This window comes from Callithrix jacchus, chromosome 6, assembly GCF_049354715.1.
Source record: "Callithrix jacchus isolate 240 chromosome 6, calJac240_pri, whole genome shotgun sequence".
NCBI classification, from domain to species: Eukaryota; Metazoa; Chordata; class Mammalia; order Primates; family Cebidae; genus Callithrix; species Callithrix jacchus.
Genome location: NC_133507.1, coordinates 70,926,820 through 70,940,484, shown reverse-complemented (window position 1 = coordinate 70,940,484; position 13,665 = coordinate 70,926,820). Strand labels below are relative to the sequence as shown.

The 13,665-nt window shown below is 42.7% G+C and overlaps 1 protein-coding gene across 34 annotated transcripts in view; it reads left to right on the top strand.

Moving 5' to 3' along the window:
* Positions 1 to 13,665, top strand: part of TANC1 (tetratricopeptide repeat, ankyrin repeat and coiled-coil containing 1) — a 257,115-nt gene that overhangs the window by 17,944 nt on the left and 225,506 nt on the right. The gene's annotated exons all lie outside the window — the stretch shown is intronic.

The following is a 13,665-nucleotide window of genomic DNA, read 5'->3' as shown; positions in this document are numbered from 1 at the left end:
CCATCTGGGGCACTTATTTGGAATGCAGATTTCCAGGCCCTGCCCCCAGGAGGTGCTTCTATGTTAAGCTGCTGGGTTGAGAGAAAGAGAGGCGCATTTGAGAAATGTTTGGCTCTCCCAGTGGCCTAGCCTGTCTTGTAATTTCACTTCCTTCAGGGAGCTTTTGAGGACTCCTCAAAGAATAGGATGTTGCTCTCTGGTAAAAAGCAACATCTGAGAAAAATTGCTTGTTTTTAGGAACCTGTGTGCATTCATATTTAATTCTGCCAAGAAAGCTTTTTAGTTTTTTGGATTAACACTCAAAAGTAACAAGTCCTCAAAATTAGGTTTGGTTTATTTGTTTTGAGTGGACCTTTAGCAAGAGATTTCTAGTGAAGCTCAATTCTGAGTATTTTTCTCCTGTATTAAAGAGCTTGAAGGAGGGAACCTGGGACGTGGAGAAGGAGTATAGCTTAAGGTTCTTGGTTGGCCTACGCTGTCACTGATTAAGAAGTCACTGACCAGCATGGGCAACATGGGGAAACCCTGTCTCTACTAAAAAAAAGAAGAAAAAAAAAAAATATATATATATATATATAGCTAGGTATCATCGTGAGTTCCTGTAATCCCAGCTACTCAGGAGGCTGAGGCAGGAGAATCGCTTGACTCGAGAGGTAGAGGTTGCAGTGAGCCAAGATTGTGCCACTGCACTCCAGCCTGGTTGACAGAGCAATGCTCTGTTTCCAAAAAAGAAAAGGGTCACTGAAGCCTGGGCACAGTGGCTTATGCCTGTAATCCCAGCAGTTTGGAAGGCCAAGGTGGCTGGATCACTTGAGTTTAGGAGTTCAAGACGAGCCTAGGCAACATGGTAAAACCCCGTCTCTATACAAATAATACAAAAATTAGCCTGCTGTGGAGGCACACACCTGTAGTTCCAGCTTCTCTGGAGGCTGGGGTAAGAGGATTGCATGAACCCAGGAGGTCAAGGCTACAGTGAGCAGTGATCACACCGCTGCACTCCAGGCAACAGAGTGCGCGAGACCCTGTCTCGAAAAAAAAAAAAAAAAAAGAAAAGAAAAGAAAAAGCCACTGAAAAGTACTCAATTTCTTGAAATCTGGGTTTTAAACCTGATCACTCATTCATTAGACCATTTGGCTATAATTAGTCCTGACCAGCCTAGGTTCTGGTTCCCCTCTGTCATGTGTGTCTTTTTTTTTTGGGAGTAGAAGATTTGAAGCCAGACAGACTGGGTTAAGGTCCCAGTTTAGTCCCTTTGCCCCACTGTGACCCTGAAACACAGCCCCCCTGAGCTATTTTCTGTGAATTTGGATTGTGGGTATTTGAGAAGGTGGTTTTGGGAATGGAGTGGATAAAGTCAGAACACTTGGACTTGAGCTAGTGCCACTCTGTGAATCCTGGGTGGGAAGGTGAAGGCTGGACACCTGCCTGGTTCACTCAGCACATATTAAGTGTCTATTTATTCAGCTAGAAAGTGTATTTAGGGTTGACTGTGTACATTGCTTTACATTACCTACCTTACTCTACTTTTCCTCCAGAGTTGGGGGGCATTTTTATGTGGTTGTGCCTGATAGTTATCAAGAAAAAGTGGCTGGGCATGGTGGCTCACGAGTGTAATCCCAGAACTTTGGGAAGCTGAGGTGAGTGCATCACCTGAGGTTAGGAGTTCAAGACCAGCCTGGCCAAGATGGCAAAACCCCATCTCTACTAAAAAGTACAAAAATTAGCCAGGCGTGGTGGGGAGGGCCTGTAATCCCAGCTATTCAGGAGGCTGAGGCAGAGAAGAATCGCTTGAACCCGGGAGGTAGAGGTTGCAGTGAGCCGAGATTGGGCCACTGTACTCCAGCCTGGGCAACGGAGCGACACTCTATCTCAAAACAAAAAAAAAGAAAGAAAAAGGTGTTTTCATTTTTGTTTTCAGCTTGTGTGCTTTTTTTGTTGGTATTTTGTTACCCTTGGGATAATTTTTGCTTGTCTCTTTCACTGAGCAAGGTTTGGGTAGATTAACTGCTTGCTGCTGATGAGTTCATGTTTCCAATGTGTGGGAGGGAGGAGCACCTTCCTTTGTTTCCCTCTCCACCTTTGCTAAATGTGCTTACTACTTCCTGTTAGAGTGATGGGGCTTCCCAGTTCCCAGCTTCTTTTCCTTAGACCCCATCCAGTTGGGGAGGACACAGGAGGAAGTCAGCTTGCTCACTGGTTGGTTTGTTCAGTCACTTAGCAGGAGCCAGTTGAGCCCTCACTGTATGCCAGAGTTTAATTCAGCTCTCTTGAAGGCCTTAGGAAGTAGGCATTCTTTCTTCCTACCTCATGGGCTTTTTGCAGGTGAGGTTCTGTACCTCCCCCCAGGTCTCATGGCAGGCTGGCTGGACCCATGCCGCCTCCTATGGAGCTGCCCTCCTCACCCCCTCCTTGCCCAGTCCCTCTATAGGCTTCCTAATAGGCATTTCCTGGGGTGACTATGACCAAAATTGGTCATTCTGTAGATCTTTTAGGGGTCCTTGTCCAAAGGTCAATTTTAGTGGTTGCTATGGGGACTGCGGAGTTGTGGGGTGGGGAGAGAAATGTGGACCATAACTGACAGTGTTCACAGGGAGGGCACAATGTGGGGGAAGAAGCCTCATTATTGCACCTGCTAAAACTGCACGTGCAGTTCATTTTGAATGGCCCCTCAGGGACACCCCTTGAGGGTGCTAAATGTAGATGTGTGGATACTGTTGGCAGAATTTGCTTGTTTATAGTACTTTTTTGGGGGGCTCTGGGCAAGGTGGCTCATGCCTATAATTTCAGTACTTTGGTATCTCACCTGCCTCCACTATGATTTGGGAACAGGCATTTAAGTTTAGCAATTCTGGCCAGGCACGGTGGCTCACGCTTGTAGTCCCAGCACTGAGGAAGGCTGAGGTAGGAGGATTGCTTGAGCTCAGGATTTTGAGAGCAGCCTGGGTAACGTACTGAGATCTCATCTCTACTAAAAGTTAAAAAAAAAAAAATCAGCTGAATGTAGTGTCTCATGCCTGTAATCCCAGCCACCTGGAAGGCTTGAGCCTGTGAAATCAAGGCTGCAGTGAGCTATGATTGTGCCACTTCACTCCAGCTTGGGCAACAGAGCAAGACTGTCTCAAAAAATAATTTTTTTTTGTTTCCGGCCATTTTAGTCCTACATTTTAGATTGCTTTTGACTGACTTTTTGGGAGACTATCATGCCGTTAGGTTATCCATAATAATTATGAAGATTTCAAGTCCTTTAGGACTGCATATTTGACTTAGTTTTCAGCATCAAAACATGCATTGGAACAGCATAATGGAAAGATCAGTGATTCTGGAGTAAAGTAGACTTGGTTTCAAATTCCAGTCCTTCTCTAATGCCCTTTGATAAATTTCTTCATGGCCTCAGTTTCTTCGTCTGTAAAATGGGGATCATTTTACAAGCTGAAAAATAATGTTTGTACAGTACTTTTAGAGCAGCTTCTAGCACATAATAGACATTCAGAAGTTTCCTTCTTGTTCGATTCAACGGGAGATAAATTATATCAAATTCTAGGCAATTACAAGGATGAATAAGATGTGGTTTCTATCCTGGAGGAAGTTAAATTCTAGTGAGTGGGCGAGGCTGACATAAGAATTCATCCCAAGGAGGTTAAGTGCCAAGATCCAGGCTGAGGCTGGAGCAGAGCACCAGGGCATTTCCTCTGCCTGGAGGGTTAGGAGAGGCTTCCAGTGGAGGTTATGCCTAAGCCCCGTCTTGGAAGATTGAGTAAGAATTCACTTAAGCAAGCAAGGTGGGATGGGTTATAGCCAAAGCAACAGCATGAGCAATGGATGGAGTATTTAGGAGGACTATATGCAATCAGGGGTTTGCCTGGATTCAGTAGTGTGAAGCAGGAATTCCTAGGAAATAAGCCCAGAGAGCCTGGTGAGTGTGAACTTGCTGATGGGCCTTGTGTATCTTGCTGAAGAACTTAGGGTTATGGGCTGGGTGCTCTGGCTCACACCTGTAATCCCAGCACTTTGGGAGGCTAGCGTGGGTGGATTGCTTGAGCTCAGGAGTTTGAGAACAGCCTGGGCAACATGGCAAACCCTTGTCTCTACAAAAAATAAAAAAATTAGAAGGGTGTAGTGGTGGGCGTCTCTAGTCCCAGCTAGTGAGGAGGCCTAGATGGGATGATTGCTTGAGCTCAGGGGGCGGAGGTTGTGATGAGCCAAGATCGCACCACTGTACTTAGGGATTAAAATAAACCGTCACTGATTAATAATACATGTACATTTTGTGTTTTGATAGGAAGATGTAGAATTTGCTAGGAAAGAAAATCAAAATATGAGGGAAAATAATATATAAATAGTGTTAATAGCATACTCATGCATTTTTACAGTGCATGGTCTGATTAAGTAAAATTGGTGTATCCATACGATAGAGTGATATGCAGATGTTAAAAGAATGTGTGCTCTTAAGGAAAATTTTCCAATAATATTATTAAACGAAAAATATATATGCGTGGAGTATCTTTAGAAATATATATAAGAGGCTGGGTGCGGTGGCTTATGCCTATAATCCTAGCACTTTGGGAGGCTGAGGCAGGTAGATTGCCTGAGCTCAGGAATTCAAGACCAGCTTGGGTAACATGGTGAAACCCTGTCTCTACTAAAATACAAAAGAAATTAGCTGGGTGTGGTAGTATGCACCTATAGTCCCAGCTACTTGGGAGGCTGAGGCAGGAGAATTGCTTGAACCAGGGAGACAGAGGTTGCAGTTGAGCCGAGATCGCTCCATTGTATTCCAGCCTGGGCGACAGGACGAGACACTGTCTCTTAAAAAAAAAACACCAAAAAACAAGTATATATAAGGAACTACTAATAATGATTGCCTTTGGGAGGGATATGGACTCTGGGATAGAAGAAAGTCTTGCTTTTCATTGTGGACCCTTTTGTACTGTTTCACTATTTTTTTCATATTCATACACTTCGTCTTTCTCTCTTTCTCTCTCTCTCTCTCTCTCTCTCTCTCTCTCTCTCTCTCTCTCTCTCTCTCCTTTTTTTTTCTTTCTTTCTTTTGAAAAAGACAGCGTCTCATTCTGTTGTACAAGCTGGAGTGCAGTGACACAATTCTCCTGGCTCAGCACACCCCGAGTAGCTGAGACTACAGGTGTGTGCCACCATGCTTGGCTGATTTTTGTATTTTTTAGTAGAGATGGGGTTTCACTGTGTTGGCCAGACTGGTGTGGAACTCCTGACCTCAAGTGATCTGCCTGCCTCAGCCTCCCAAAGTGCTGGGATTACAAGTGTGCATGCATTTCTTTCAAAAAAAGAAAATATTGCAAAGAAATGACTAACACTGTATATTTTCAGGTGAGCTGTAAACCAAATGTCAGAACATAAAAATAACCTGTGATATTGCAATGCCATAGTATTATACATAATGCTAGATTATTTCATGCTCTGACAATAACACCATTCATGGGGGATTTTAGATTTTTCACCTTTTACATACATTATTTCAGTCAGAATTAATCGCTTCTCCATCTGTGCTCTCACGTCAATTGAAATATTTTAAGAATTATAAATGTTAAACGGTGATAAAAGTTTGGAAAGCGAGAGAAAAGAGTAATATGTGTTTAGGCCGGACGTGGTGGCTCATGACTGTCATCCCAGCACTTTGGGAGGCTGAGAAAGGCAGATCGCTGGAGCACAGGAGTTTGAGACCAACCTTGGCAACACAGTGAGACCTCATCTCTAGAAAAAAATACAAAAATTAGCTGGGCATGGTGGCATGCACCTGTAATCTCAGCTACTCAGGAGACTGAGGTGGGAGGATTGCTTGAGCCCAGGGAGGTAGAGGCTGCAGTGTGCTATGATCACACCACTGCACTCCATCCTGGGCAACAGAGTGAGACCCTGTCTCAAAAAAAAAAAAAAATGTGTTTAAATGCAGCAGTCATTAATTTATTCTCTTCCTTCCCTTCTGTTCTTTGCCTATGCCTTAAAAATACATAGCTGTAACTAAGGTATACATGTACTTGTAGGCTTTTCTGTTTAATAGATTTCATGCATTCCCCCAGGTGTTGTGTGGTTGTCCTCCTTCGCTTTTTAAATAGCTGCTGTTTTGTGGAACATTGTGATTCTTCACTGTGGTTCATTGCACCTTTGCTCATGTATTCTCCCTCACAGCCATGTTAGTTTCTTGCCTTCATGCTCATCTCTTCCTAGACTCTTGGGGCTGGAATGGCCTCTTTGTCATTAGAATGAGGGCAGAGAGAAAATACTTAGCAAGTATCTCTGAAGAAGTAGATGCACCTTCTGGGCTTTAACGGCATTTCAAGGTAGAGGTAAATATGAGCAGTTTTCAGCCAAGGAAAGGAGTCAGACTGAACAGTCTTCCCAAAGCAGCTTTGTGGAAGTGGGTGAACTCAGACTTCAGTTCAGTTCCCCCAACCCCAGCAAAGCACTTGCCACTGTTTTTTGTTGTTGTTGTTTTCAGAGGCAGGATCTCGGTCAGGCAGGAGTGCAATGGCACGATCACAGCTTACTGCTGCCTTGACCTCCTAGGCTCAAGCAATCCTCCCACCTTAGCTAATTTTTGTATTTTTTGTAGCGACAGGGTTTTGCCGTGTTGCCCAGGCTGGTTTTGAACTCCTGCACTCAAGCAATCTGGCATGAACCACCGTGCCCACCCTTTTTTTTTTAAGGCTAGTCAAGTGAAGCAGTAAGAGTGGGGAATCCTCTGTGCTTAAGAAATAAAACATGGACATTGGTTTTCTCTCCCTCCAACTTTCAACTCTTAAATTTTCTTGTTAAATTTTTAAAAAGTTAATGTCTAAAATCATCTTCTGGTTTGTCTGAAGAGAAGATATTACCTTTTGTCCTGAATTGCTTTTATTCCATAACAAATAGCATTTGAATGCCTTCTGCATGAATGTATGTTCTGAGGTTTGGCAAATACCTACAGTGTATATATGACACTATCACATTGGTCATTTAAAGAGTACTAAAAAATTTAAATCATTTTACTATGAAAAACCTTTCTCATGGTTTGGACTAAGAATCTGTAGTACACTATACATATCTAATTCTCACTTTTGGTGGGGGGGATTTCTATCTCAGAATAATGGAGATTATAACTATCGATGGATCCTAATCTTTTTTATTTCATGGTTTCTGAATCATATAGAAGCAAGAATCTCTTGGGGATGAGAGGTGGTATGTAGGAGCAGAGGAGAAGAGGTATAGGTAGGAATAGGGTGATATATTTTATTTTACTATTTTTTCCTTTTATTTTTTGGAGACAAGGTCTCGCACTGTTGCCCAGCCTGTATAGTGCAGTGGTGCATGCTCACTGCAGCTTCCAACTCCTGTGCTCAAGCAATCTTCTTGCCTCAGCCTCCTAAGTAGCAAGGACTACAGGCGAGTGCCACCATACCCTGCTAATCTTTTATTTGTTTTTTGTAGATATGAGGTCTCTGTTTTCTCGGCTGGTCTAGAGCTAGGTTCGAGTCATCCTCCTCCCCTGGCTTCCTCAAGTGCTGGGATTACAGATGTGAGCCACCACACCTGCCTAAAGTGAAATATTTTAAGAGTACAAAGTAGATTAGTCGTCACTGAGAATGAAAAGAATCAAATCTAGATGTTTGTGTCTCAATTTGAAATCTTCATGTTGCAAAGAGTATTTTTGATTTGTACCTTTTTAAAACTTTGTAATCAAGTTGATTTATTTGTGGGTATTGTAATATTATTTTGCCAAATCACAAATGGTTAACTTTACTGCATTGGGATTTGAGAACATGCTTTAGATTTTAAAGTTGCAATCTTGTCATCATGTTCCAGTTATCTCACAAAATAACTACTGTTTGGAGAAAGAACTGATCCGATTTATTCTTTTCAAACCAGTGATATTAAAGATGTATTTAAACCTGTTTTGAGTTTGTTGAAGCATCACTCCAAAGTGGAAAGATGGAAGGCTTGGAGCTGGACAGAGCTGAGTATGAATTAAAATTTTTGCCATTTCCAAACTAGTCATTTACGAGGCCGATCTTTGCCTTGTTTGTTGTAAGGATTAAAGGAGATAATGGGTGTCAGATACCTATTCCTTGTCTAATTAGGTGTTCAGCAAATACTAATTTTCCCCCAGCTGTGACAGTGAGATGGGGATTCCCTGTATTTGCATAAGGTTGTCCTGTAACTTTTTTTTGTAATTATGTATGTGTGATCTAGTCTTGAAGATGGCTTGCTAGTGGGCTCAGTGTTGTTTATTGAAGATTGCTGCAAACTGAGAGTTGGTTATTTTATTGCCATTGAACTTTCAGTGTAATGGATGGTTACCATGTGTGTGTGTTATTCTCTGGTAAAACCACTTTTTATAAGAGTGGAGTGTAAATTCCAATGTGAAAACGTTAATCTTTGAAAACCCTGAGCTAGGCTCCTGTTATCAGCCACTTGAGTGTTATCTGGTGCTAAGACTAACCAGATCCCATTAGGCAATCCTTCCCCTCCCCAGCACATTGCTCGAGGGTGGGATTCTTGGAAACTTTAAACTGAGGCTCCCGGTGGCTGTCATTGCTTATGATCTCCCCTGGGTTTTTATCGAATGGGATGAGAAACCTTCCAGGCAGGAGGTGGTCTTATACCTGTCTCCATTCATTTTGCCTTCCTTCCTCTTCCCTGCTTCCATTTAAATCTTTCCTGCTCTTTAAACCCTACCTTTCTCTACTTGCTTCCCCAGACAGCTCTCAATTCCACTCTTATGTCTGTATTAAACATATTAGCACTGACACCCACTGCCTTGACCTTTTTGATGCTCATCTCAGATTACAGCCAACTCCAGGGCATCCATCAGCCAGCCTGCTGCGCCCTGTGCATCTCTGGCCTGGCTCAGCCCTGGGTACACTCTGCCTGGTTCACAGCAACTGACTCTGTTTCTTCTTTGTCAGGTCCAGTACTCTTTGTTTTGGAAGAATTCTCTTGAAGGTTTTCCACAGGGCAGTCTTCTGTTTGTTACTTTTAAAAAGAGATGAAAAAAGTAATTTAAAAATAACTTGGTGGCTGGGTGTGGTGACTCACACCTAAAATCCCAGCACTTCAGGAGGCCAAGGTGGGAGGACTATTTGGGCCCAGGAGTTTGAGACCAGCCTGGGCAACATAGTGAGACACCCTCAAAAAATATAAAAATCTGCAAAAAATACAACAATTATTTGATAGTTTTTGTATTTTCAAATTTTGTGTGGTGGCCTTTGCCTGTGGTCCCAGCTACTCATGAGGCTGAGGTGGAAGGATCACTTGAGCCTGGGAGGTTGAGGCTGTAGTGAGCCGTGATCTCACCACTGCACTCCAGTCTGGGCAACAGTGACACCCTGTCTTAAAACAAAAACAAGTTTTGGTATATGCCTCCCTTAAGTGTTTTTCTTTTCACAGACATAAGTTAAATAAATGCCATACCTTTTGTTGTATAACTTGATATTTTTGTACACACAGTGTGTATTATATCAGTATGCCTTCTTTTAGAAATGATTTCTAATAAATGTGTGTAATTCATTTTCCAGCCTATAGGTGTAACATAATTTTTTCAACTATTTACTTATTACTGAATTTTAACTAACACTGCAGTAAACATTGTTCTGGTTTTATTGATTGACTTCCGGCAATTAACTGTGTTAAATTAACTAAACATAGTAGTTTCTTTCAATAAATTTGTTGAATATGTTCATTGATTAGTATCTGAGTAATTTACACCGTGGTCCAGAACTGAGCTAGGTGTCAGGGGTACACTTAAACGTAAGTATTATAGTACTAAGGATAAAACAAATGTATACCAATATGAAGGGATGTCAGCTACTTAAGTAAATAGATTTTAATTATTTAAATAAAGTTGGCATGAAATAACTTTATGCAAATTTATAAAACATCAACCAGCAGCTGTTTATACCTCTGCATGTGAGGGGTGGTGGGGGTGGGGCTTTGAGATGCAGACAGACAGTGGCCAAAAGCCTACCTGCTTTCCAGTTGCATGACGTGGCCACTGAGGAGAGTGGGGATAGAAAGGTGTGGACCTGGGTAGCTTTGGAAAATGGTGTTTTGACTGTAAACTACACAAACTACAAAAAGAACTGTGCATAAACGCTGTACTCTAGTGGTAAAGTTTCTCATGGTGCACAGTTTGACAGTTCCAACACTGCTTTACATATGTTCAAGGATTGAACAAATAGTGAAGGAGTGGTGGATGGAGAGAGCCAGGTTTCCCACAGCTGGAGAGGAAAGCCAAAGGTAAAGTCAAAGGTATACAAGGAAAGAAGACTAGAGTGAACTTGGTGGGACCGTATTAAAGTCAGAAACCTCAATGTGAACTTAGGTTTAGCTTAGTATAGATACAGAATGGATTAGGACACACAGTTATTTCCTAGATCTGTTCATTGAAAGAGCTTAGAAGTGATAACACCATAGTAACAAAAAGTACACCCAGATCTTGGTTTCTAAATTCCATTCTCCAGTCACAGTAACCAGGATTTCTTTAAGAAATGGATAATTGTAGGTCTGGACATCTTGCATTGTCAGAAAATAAGGAAGTAATCATGAAACAAAGGATGTGGGCATGTTTGAAGGACATACCAGCCAACCTCAAAGAGCTCCTAATAGCCAAAGCTGGATTAATTTGAGCAACAAAATAAATAATGTGGTGTGTTGCGTTATAGTCCAAGGTATACAACAATTATACCTGCATATAACTGTATACTGGGAGAAGAGACATCTTCTTATAGAAGAATTTTGAGTAATGCTTGCAGATACCTCCCCCTTCACTAGCTAGGCCTTAATCCTCCTAATCCCTTGAGTGTGGACTGAATTTAGTGACTCACTTCTAAGAGACAGAGTATGGAAAGGTGGGGAAAAGGTAAATTTACAGTGGAAAAACCTGATGGACACTACTTTGATCAAGTAATCAAAGTTTAACACAACCAGCGGTAAACCATGTCCAAACATGAAGAAAAGTTGCACTGCTGGAGGCCTGGAGTTTGAGATCAACCTGGGAAACATATCTAAACCCCATCTCTACAAAAAATAAAATTTAAAACTTAGCTGGGTGTGGTGGTATGCACCTGTAATTTCCAGCTACTTGGGAGGCTGAGGTGGGCTGATCAAGGTTCCAGTGAGTTGTGATTGTGCCACTGCACTCCAGCCTGGGGGACAGAGTGAAACCCTGTCTCAAAAAAAAAAGTTGAAAGAAATGTACACTGAATACCCACATACCCCCATCTAGATTCTGTAATTATTATCATGCAATCTGGGCTTTATTATGTATCTACCCATCACACTATCTTATTTCAAATCGTATTTCAAAGTAAGTTGCAAACATTGGTACATGCGATCATCCAGTCCCCACTTCCCCCAAAAATACTTGTTTAAAATATAATTTCTACATTCTCTGCCAGGGTTGTTGTGCAGCACCTACCAGCCACAGCACAGTTGATGCAATGTGATTGTGCCCTATTGAGCATCTAGGAGTGTGGGAAATTGGGGAGGATGTAGGTGATGTAGGCAGGCTCCAAGGTGAGCACAGATGTGTGATCAGGTGACCCACTTGACTGATGTGAATCTATACTTATGGGTGCTGGGGCATCATGGGATCTGGGAAGATCTAGAAAATAGCAGCTGTTTCCTGGCACAAGGGCAGCTTTAAGGATGGCGAGAAGGGATGGTGAGTCTGCTCTGGGACAGAACTGAGCTGCTAAAGTTGTAATAATGTAGAGTGCCCAAGCATTTATTTGGGGAGAGCCAAAGGCCTGCTTCACCATGGATTCTCCCCTCCCCTCTGATCCCCTGGGAAAATAAATAGAGCGGGAGGAGAGAGGCTCTAGCTCAGGAAGGGGTAGGAACACTGATCAGCTCATCAATCAGGAAAAAGTGTGCAATTATGCAGAAAGGACAGAAATCACTCCCTGAAGGCCACAGACTTGGGGATTTGCCCAGAAGAAGACATTACAGCTGCTAACAGTAGCCCTATTCAGTTGGGGTGCATAATGATTTTAAAACTAATCAGGAACCAAAGCCTGAGGCTGGGGACAAGCACAAATATCTTGTTGACAGAGCAAACATCTAGGTTTTGTCAGATAGGAATTTTTTGAGGAGGTCAGAGTGATGTAATGGTGTGCACTAAGCTTTCATCCTTAAACAGATGGGCCCCTGAGGTGCCATCTGCAGTTCCCTGGGGCCCTTCAAAATGACTTCCTATAAATTAAATTGTCCTAAATTGGTATCGAGAAATTAGTGTGGTAGCCATATCAGAAGCAAAACTAGACAAAGGAAGGAAATTTCCACAGAGTTACTCGTTTCCTTTTCCTCCCTTGCTTTATAAATAGACCTCAGGTTTATTATTTTGGTCAACTTTCTTGGTTAGCATGTGAATATTATTGCCTCCCCCAAATCACCATCCAAGGTAAACTTCCCTTTCTCCTCTTAAGCTGGGACAACTGCATTTATCCCTACCTAAGCCAGTGTCAGCTGGATATTTTTCATAAACTGTCTTGCTATTTTGGGCTTTCTGTTTTTGTTGAGGAGGAAGTAGTGGTTTTGTTTCTGGTTTTACCTTTCATCAAAGGGATATTTGTTTTGGAAGGGCAAGGGAGTGGTTGCTTCTCAGTCTAGATCAGAGGGAGAAAATGTACGACATCGTTTGTAAGTGGCTGATGATGAGTCTTAATTGGTGAAACATTTCAGAACAGAAAATGGGTCCACTGTACTCATCCTTTTATTTATTCAACACTTATTGGCACTTTCGATTAGCAATGAGTGATGTAGCCTGTGTTCTCAGGGAGAGAGACAGTAGGAAAAAATAACAAAGTAAAGTTTACATAGATGTGAATGGAGTATTAGAGAAGCTGGGGCATGGGCTTCAAGGAGGAGGTAATTTTTCTTTTTTGAGATGGAATTTCACGATGTTGCGCAGGCTGGTTTCTAACTCCTGGGCTCAAGCGATCCTCCCACCTCAGCCTCCCAAATAGCTGGGATTATAGGCACGGGCCTCCACGCCCAGCAGGAGGCGATTCTTGAGCTGTGTCTCAAGGGAGTAGCCAGGTGAGGTGGGAGTTGGGTCGGGGTAGGGGGACCACCCTAGCTGAGGCTTGGAAGGTGAACCGGGTGGTGTGTATGGGTAAGTGGATGGAATCTGGGGTGGGGCAGGGAGCTGTGAAGAAGATTGGTTTGGAACAAGAGTGAAGAGGAAAAGCCAGGGGAGGTGCATGTGGGTGAGTGGGTAGGCAAGGCACCAGGGTGGGAAGCTGGGGTGTTAGCACATCAAGCCTGCTGGCTTCTGTTTTCTGAGTAAAGTGGGAAGAAAGGGCATTTGCTAGAAATAGGATGGAGGAGAATGATTAAAGTTTGAAACAGTAGTTGCAGGGAGTAGTAGGAGGGCCTTTTAGAATATTAAAGGTCTTTTGGGTTAGAGAATTTAAGTGCTGTGGCATCTTTCTGCACAGTGATGCAATTTCTGTGGTCTTTGGGGCCCAGGGTGTAGGTGAGGACAAGCTGAGTTCTGTTATTGGTTCCCTTGGATGTGGCTAAAGAGGGTTGTGGAGAATTGAAGGTGCTGACAAGGGGGTGATTGTTGGTGGGGTCCACACTGTAAGAACAAAGAAGAGAACATATTCAGGGGACATATTCAAGGACCATCCGAGAGCAAGGACCTCAGA